This window comes from Quercus suber, unplaced genomic scaffold (assembly GCF_002906115.3).
Source record: "Quercus suber isolate HL8 unplaced genomic scaffold, Cork oak 2.0 scaffold_844, whole genome shotgun sequence".
Lineage (NCBI taxonomy): Eukaryota > Viridiplantae > Streptophyta > Magnoliopsida > Fagales > Fagaceae > Quercus > Quercus suber.
The window spans coordinates 112,038-120,791 of record NW_027070274.1 but is presented as its reverse complement, the minus strand read 5'-3'; positions in this window follow the sequence as shown (position 1 = coordinate 120,791).

Genomic DNA, 8,754 nt, shown 5'->3' with positions numbered 1-8,754 from the left:
GGTTCCTAAGAGGCTGTCATTGAATCTTATATGACGAGTGTCTCTAAGGGCCATAAGGATGGAAGCATTTAATCCTTCTCGGATTAAAGGTTTAACTCCGACCTGGACTAAACCTATGTGGATAAAATTATATCCATCATTCATATGTCTTACCAGGGTTGCTTCAGGTAACAAGTAGCACGTCTCGTACTCCTTGTTGATACTGTAAACCTGTTCTATGGTTCTGACATGGAAACTGGTTTTAAAGGCATTCTTAAGGGTCCAAGAAGATTTGTAGATCTTGTTGGTGGGAACCTTGGGAATGTTCCAATCTCCTCGTTTTAGATCTAGATCTGACAACTCATAATTCTCCGAATTGATTACACCATCTGACTGGGGAATCTCAGGGAGGGATGTACTGGAAGACCTAATGCTGGTGGAAGAGTTACTTCTAAACAATCTTCTCATATTCATGATTAAAAGCCTAGTTAAACAATCACAACCACAGTCATCCAGTTGATACCATCCCATTGTGGGAGAGTGCTCTAGCATCTAATGGAAACAAATGGACTTCTGATTTTTCTGACAACCTGCTGTATGATCTGTGGGAATTGAATAATTTGATCATGGCGTGTTAGCTTGATTAGCCTAACAAACCCGTATTCAAACATTCTGGAAAGCCAGCTTGAGTTCATGATTTCTTCTTTTGTGCCATCATCTGCGTCGTCTTCATAATTGATTATGAGACCAGGGAAAGGATGGCGTTTCTCATAAGCTCTGTGGCTGCTACCAAAATATTGTTCCCATAGAGACTGAGCAAGAGCATGGTCAACTTCTGTGTCAACATCCCTATTTTCTCCAAGGATTGGGAAATGGGTGGTGACCAAAACTTTGAAGTGTTCGCATCATTGATCATAGGATTTGAACATGGCCTTGCAACCAAAAATATTGGTTTGTATTTCTGGGGGCAAGTTGGCAATAGCACTTCTTAGGATAGTTTGAGCCTTAAGGCTAAACTTTGCATAATCAGTACCCATAATAGTCATTTTATCCGTTTATAGATGTGCACTGTTCATGAGAGCTAAAAATAATAATAATTTTTTATTCCTTGTCTCATTAAAATATTACCTCTCTCTCAACTCTGATCATCTCTCAACTCTCACTTTTCTCTCTCTCAACTCTCTCAGCTCTCTCTCAACTTCCTCTCACAGCTGCCGGCCCACCCCCACGCCACTGGCTCACATCGCAGATCTGCCGCCGGCTTACACCGCAGACCCCGCGCCGGCTTACACCGCAGACCTCGCTGTCGATCCACGCCGTAGACCCCGCCCTCCGATCCATGCCGCAGGCCCCGCCTTCCGATCCACCCCGCCCTCCGATCCACGCCGCAAACCTCGTTTTTTTTTTTTTTTTTTTTTTTTTTTTTTTTTTTTTTTTTTTTTTTTTTTTTTTTTTTTTTTTTTTTTTTCCTGTTGTGGGCTGTGGTGTGGTTGTGTGGATAGATCGGCGTCGGTGGGTGGCCGAGTTCGTCGGCATCAGTGGGCTGTGGCTGGTTTTGTCGGCATCAGTGGGTGGCTCGGGTGGGTTTCGTGGTGGTGGGTATTGCCGCCGATCAACCTTAGACCCACACCGTCGATCGAAGTGCTTGCTCGTGGATATTGGGTACCTGACTTGGAGATTTGGGTTTTTTTTTTTTTTTTGCTTACTGTGGACTACTGCCGGTGGTGGTGGTGGTGTTGGTGGTGGTTGTAGGTGTGGTTGTGGTTGTGGGTGTGGCTGATGGTAGAAGTGGTTGTGGCTGTAGATGCTTTTTTGGTAGTAGAATATATTATTTTATTGTAGTGATTATATTATTTTATTGTGATATTTATATTATTTTATTATGTTGAAAGTTAAAATAGATTCACTGCTGTAGTATGTATGTAGGTAAAATAAATAAAGTAACTTTTGGTGGAGCTAAATAGCTAAATTTTTAGCTCCACTACTGTGGATGCTCTTACAAAATTGCTATTTGTAATAAAAGCATGTGCAGTTTTTTTATTATTAACAATACTCCTTATCTGTTCCTTTTTGGATGTTTGTCAACTTTATGTAGTAAATTTTAAGTTCTTCAATTACAAAACAAGTTTGTACGGTACTTACTATATATGAATTTCCATTAGTAACCAAAGATTATTGACAAACAAGCATAGAGTTTGATATATATAATTTTTTTTCCAATTATGATTTTCAATGTGCAAAAATAGAGATGTTGACAAACAATTAGAAGTTTCGCAGGTGAACAATTACCTGAGATGAGGCATAATCCAAACCGGACAAGATCGCTGTAGTCTTGGTAGATTTAGAAAAGTTGAGGAAATCGAAATTGTTCCATCTTCTATGTTATACGAGTACAATTTTTTGTAAGTATCATCACCATGTAAAGTAAAATATACACGATTTGCCACATCTGGGTCAATTACAGGGATGGAAAACGCTTGCTGATCAAGCCTGTCCAAAGGCAAAAAAAATGCCCGGTCCTTAGCAGTTTCTACCTGTACCCACTCTTTGTTAGAAAAATTTAATCTATGGATCCCAACTGCTAAAACGCCTGTCAAACTTTCATCCTTATACTGTATTTCAACTGTGAATAGATCGCCACAAGATTCCATCAAGTGTACTTGTTTGGTAATCGGAAGAGCTGACCGTAGAAAGACATTCAGAGGCTCGATTCTAAGGCCGTCCCGATGAATGTCATGGATTTTTACAAGCTTTCTGCAGGCATCATGATCACTTCCTCCTGGTGTCCATACTGCATACAAATCACCATCGCAGCAAACAGGGCTAATCAGTAGATGACGCATTTTCAGCTTTAATTCTTCCGCCAATCCTACCTCCTTTATAGTTCGTTTCAGCTCATCATAATAACATAACTCGGTCCATTCTTTATCGCCAAGTTCACAGTATAAGATATTGTTCATGTAGTGAAAAAATAAGATGACCTTGCAACTTGGTTCGCTCGGGGGAGACGTCAAGATGCAATCTTTGATATCTAGCCCCCAAGGCAAACACGGAAGTGTTATTTCCTCCATAGTTACAGGATTCCACAGTATCATTTGGCCGAGATTTCTACAAAAATAAAAACACCAACCGTGACAATTAGCCCATAAATACCTATTCCGCAACGCTGGGATTCTACGTATGCATGTTTCATTGGGATTTGATATGCTGCAAAATATCTGCCGGTTATTGTTATCGCCAAAGGAATAAACAAGCCAAGGATAGGGTTCAGGCGGAGGCGGACGATGATGTTCTTCCATCTTTGCTGCCGATTTCTTCTTCATGACGAAAAGTAGACTTGCAAATTAAGGGTCAAGAATTTAAAGAGTTCAAACTGAGTGGTGTTTGGTTTTGAAAGACTCAAGTCCTTGTTTATATAGGCCGGGTCTAGAGTCCTAGAACTTGAAGGATTCGGATTCCCTTCTGTTCTAGGAAAACCAGGATCTCTCATGAAGGAGGGCGTGTTACCCAAGTTGTTTTGTCCTTACTAGTTATTATATGAGATTACATACTCAAACTCCATAAGGCGGGTTTTCTTAAAAAAAAAAAAAAACTCTCTATAGTGGGCGGCTCAACCATGACTAAAATAAAATATATTAGGCTATGTTTGGAAACTTTTATTTTTTGCCTAGTTTTTGTTTTCAAAATAATTTTTTATTTTTTTGACTAAAACGCTTATTTGATAATTTAAAATAGATAGAAAATAAAAACTGATTTCAAAATTCAATTTGTGAAGAAATCTGAAAACACGCAAAAAAATGTTTTTAGTTTCTAATTTTCAAAAGTCAATGAAAACATGCATTTAATTTAATGAATCTGTGTCATTTAATAAGATAGCCATAGAGTTCAAATTCTAATAACAATATATTTCAATATTTTCTATTTTAAAATTTCAACTAACCAAACATGTTTTTTATTTCAAAAATACAAGAAAATTATTTTGTAATTATAATATCACAAAAAAATGTTTTAGAAAAAGTATTGCCAAAAAATAAAAAATAAAAAGTAAGATTTCTCACCTAGCCAAAAATATATATTTTTTCTATTGGCCAATAAAATATTTTGTTTATTTGTCTTACATTATAAAAAATTTAATCACTGCCTAAAAATTTTAATATTTAATATTTATTTTGATAGTAATTGTTCAGATGTACTTTTAGAAATAAAATTTTTAAAATACATTTTATAAAAGTAGATGAAAATAGCCCAATTAACGTACTAAATTATATAAAAACGTTAGATTCTTTTTATATTGCACGTATTACTTATAAAATATCAACTAATAATACATTTTTGTGAAAGTAAAAAAAATTATCCAAAAAAAATTAATTAAATTCTATTTAATATATGTCCCAAAAAAGATTAAGTAAATTAGCAACGATACCAATTAAAGGGTTTAGCTTACCTTCAGTACTTTTTATATATAGAATCCCATTTTGTTTAAATATGAAATTGTCACATCATCCACTAATTACTAAATAAAAAGTGGAGATTAAAATTCACTACCACTTCCCATTATGTATTTTAAAAAAAAAAATGTCAAGTTAAAAAAAGTATTGAAAATATAAGCCAAACCCCCAATTGAAAAGAAAATTTTAGTGAAACTATGTGGAAAAAATATATTTTTTATTTTTACCATTAACCACATTAGCTTTTTCCATCCATTATTTAAAAGTAAGGATTATTTTGATACAATACTAAAAGGTTAGGACTAAACTAACACATGTGGTTGGTTGGGGACCAAATTGACATATATCCTAAAAATTAGGGAACACATATGTAATTTAACCAAGAATATATCATATAAAGAGTTAGTTATTATTTTCTCAAAAAAAAAAAAAAGAGTTAGTTATTAAGACTATTAAATGATTTGCTTCTATAACCCATATAAAATATTATGTTACTTTTCATGAATATCTGGATAAATTAAATATATTTAAATTAAAAGGAGGACAAGAAGAAAAAAAAAGAGGGGGGGGGGGGGGGGAAGTAGAGCTCTCATTCTCGCCCCAAAACATCTCGATCTCCTTTTCACATCTCATTCATTCTTATAATTAAGGCGCCTATAATTGACATGCCTCCCTTCATATAGCTTTTTAAAAATTAAAAAAAAAAAGAAAAAAAAGAAAAGAAAACCATCTCTTTAAGTAATGAGTTTCACTTCATATTGCTGACATGGTTAACTTGATGTGGGGAAAAAAATGTAGTCCAACAAAACACGAAATTATATATGGAAGTTTTTTATTAAAGAAAAAAAAAAAAAAAAAAAAAAAACGAGTTCCACAATGACAGTAAGGTCGTGCAATTTTGAGAGTGAGTTTGGCGAGGATATGGGCAGAGGAAGGAGACTTTCATGGCATGTTAGAAACTCATGAGTAGAACTCATCCTTGAAGACTATCTTGCAAGAGAAGGGTGTCCAAGAGCTTATAAATACATGGTTAAACTTACATTTAATCCATATGGAACATTATGATCATAAAATACAACCACGCTCTGCAACCGACAACCATGGTGGCTCACTCTAGCGACACTGAACCGACGGTAGCCCTTTCTCTTTTTGGTAGCTCCACTCACCTATCAGTATTTTTAATCTAGCCTCTAGGTTGCCCCATCCAAGATCCAACTACAAAGCCAGAACTCATTTAATCTCATACTCAATGAGCTACACTCGATTACTCGGGGTGGTGGTTAGCTTTGATACCAAATATTAAGAATCTTTAGGTATAACTCACTCTTGAAAACCGGCTTGTAAGGGGAAGGTGCTTAAGAGCTTATAAATACATGTTTAAACTTACACTTAATCCACGTGGGACATTAGAATTATAACATGGCATAAAAGATGTATAGAGGATATGATGTTGGTGTTGTTAGTAGGGTATGGGAGAACAATATGAGATGAGGGTTTCAAGAAAGTGAGGGACCAAGGTGGCTCTATATTTTGTTCGAGGGTCCATATATATACATATATATATATATATATATATGGACCCATGAATTGAAGGGATGCTTCTAAAACATTTATACAACAATGACATAGAGCTTCAGTCACCAACAGATCGATCCTATAATGGTCTAGCATAGATAGGTATATGACATAGTCCTCAAATTTGTTGTACTAATCAATGTCAATATTTTGACTTAAGCATTATTAATAAATAAAATTGGACAAAGCATGATAACATAACATCACATCAGAAACAAATAGCTTGAGTCAATAAAGCTGAGTTTATAAAGAGAAGGTTTTGGAGGATGTTTAGCTTGCACTATATAGGCTAACACAACCATGATCAAGATCATCATACTCCTTATTCGTCTATTAATAATACCCATAATTCTTCTCCCACTTAATTTTATGGGGATGCATATTAGTTCAAATCCATGATTCAAAGGCCCAATCAGAGCATAATGTTTGTTTCCTGCAAAAAAAGGGAATTCCACGTGTAAACGTAACTTTATTCAAGCATGAAGAATCAAACTCCGGAATGTATTCAATATTCTCGAGAAAATTATATTAGGAGTTTAAATTTAATTTTGGGATATGTTAACCGATGCTTTTAAGACAATGGTTAATAATCTATTTTAAAAAAGTTTTGACGCTGCTTTTTATTTTACAGGAAATAGAAACTTTCCCATAAAAAATTTCTTAAAATGATTTGTTATCAATTTGCTCTGAAGGCATCCATTAACATTTCTCTTTAATTAAAAGTTTTTTTTTTTTTTTTTGTAATTAATTGCATTCGTCAATCATCATATCTTACGACCACAACTTTTTTTTTAGAGGGTTTTAACTTATGATGTTCATTCTTGATGATAGCTCTTTATCATCAAATCAGGACACCAATTAGTTTTGGTGTAGGTAGGGATTGAACCTTAGATATTTTATTCAACCATTAGAGATTTTACCACTAGTTGAGCTAGTTGATTTGGGGTTCAATATCTGCCACACCAAAAATCGACTGATGGTTTGGTCTGATGATAAATAACAAAAATCACAGAAGCAGATACCATAAGTTAAAACTCTATAAAATAAAAAATAAAAACTACAAATTAGAACCCCTCAAATAAAATTGATTTCTGGCGAGACTTGCTAAACAATTAGCCTTGGGTTTGGCATCTCTAGCCTTTCTAGGAAGCGAAATGCATTTTGCAAAAATTGAGTCGTTTGTAATGAATCTAATGATTAAGATTTCGTTACACTTCTCATTTTCCAAAGCAAAAAAAAAAAAAAAAAAAATCTCCAATGAGGTTTTTCATATTTTATAGATTCTCAAATAATATGGTTGATCAACATAAGTAACATAGTTTTGAATGTTAAATAGACTAGCCGCGAACCTGCGCGTTACGCATGATAATTATTTTTATGATAGTTTTATTAAAAAAATTTTACAATTTAAACTAATCTAATAATGAGTAATGTATTTCGTAATTATATTTTTATTTATTATAAGAACAATCATAAATGTAATATAGGATCAATCCAAAACACCAAAAAACATAAACTAAAAAAAATTAATAAAACTTAACAACGATTAATTGAACCAATATTAGGATAAAATTTTGTTTTTGATAATCTATTAAGGTTACTTTCTTTGTAGAAATTATAATTTCAGCCGCCCAAAACATATTATCAAATAAACAATTATTAGCAAAATATAAGAATTAAATTTCTATACATGCATTGTTATAAAATAATAATAATAATTAAAATAAAATTGCAAAAGTTAAAATTTGTCACCTATCTAATTACTTTTGTTTGGGTAACCTTTGCTTTTCTTTCGTTTGGCTAACCTTTACTTTTCTTTAAATAAATGGCATTATAAAGTACTTCTATTACAACTATTAAGAGTAATTTGTCCACCACAAAGGATTAGAAAATAAACAAAAATTAATAAAGTCTCATAGTTTAACATCTAAATTAAGCACTATAAAAAATCATGCTATGTAACAAAATAAATACCACATTATCCAAATCATGCTATGTAATAGAATAATATTATATTTTTATATGATATATTTAATTCTTTAGAATGTAATAGGATAACATATAACATTCAAAGAGAATAAAAAATAAATAAAAAAACAACAACAACAATTTAAAATAAATAAATAAATAAATAAATCACAATTTAAAACCCAAAACTAAATTGCATTAATCCAAAATTTTCCCTTTAAGCTAAAAAGGCTCACACAAAACCCTAAAGTTGAACTGAAAAGGCTTTGAGTTGGACTTGATAGTGGAACTAAATAAATAAGAAGTGGGCTGGATTAATTATACAGATTTATTATATGGTGATAGTGGAAGTAAATAAATAAGTAGTGAGCTGCATTTATAGGGCTGAAATTTGTAAAAACCATTTTAAAATTGTAAGAAAATTATATTTAAAAAAAAAAAGAATGACGTGACAGCTGATGTGGCGTAATGTGGGAGCAGCAGCATTAAACGCTACGCTTCATCTTTTAGTAATATATATAGATATATAGATCGGTAATTTATAGGTATAAATACAAACAATGTAGTGGAGCTTTAGGCGATTAAATAAAGAACGGACGGTCCGTCTACATCATACACATCACGAAGCAAATGGAGTTGCAGACAAGCTCTTAAAAAGAGGAGGGGGAGCAAAGAAGCCATCTGGAAGTCTATTCTCATTATCCATCTTTTGTATCACTTCGATAAACTTGGGACTTTTTGTAGATAGGTACTCCTAAAGAGTGCCCTATGGTTCTTTTTGTAA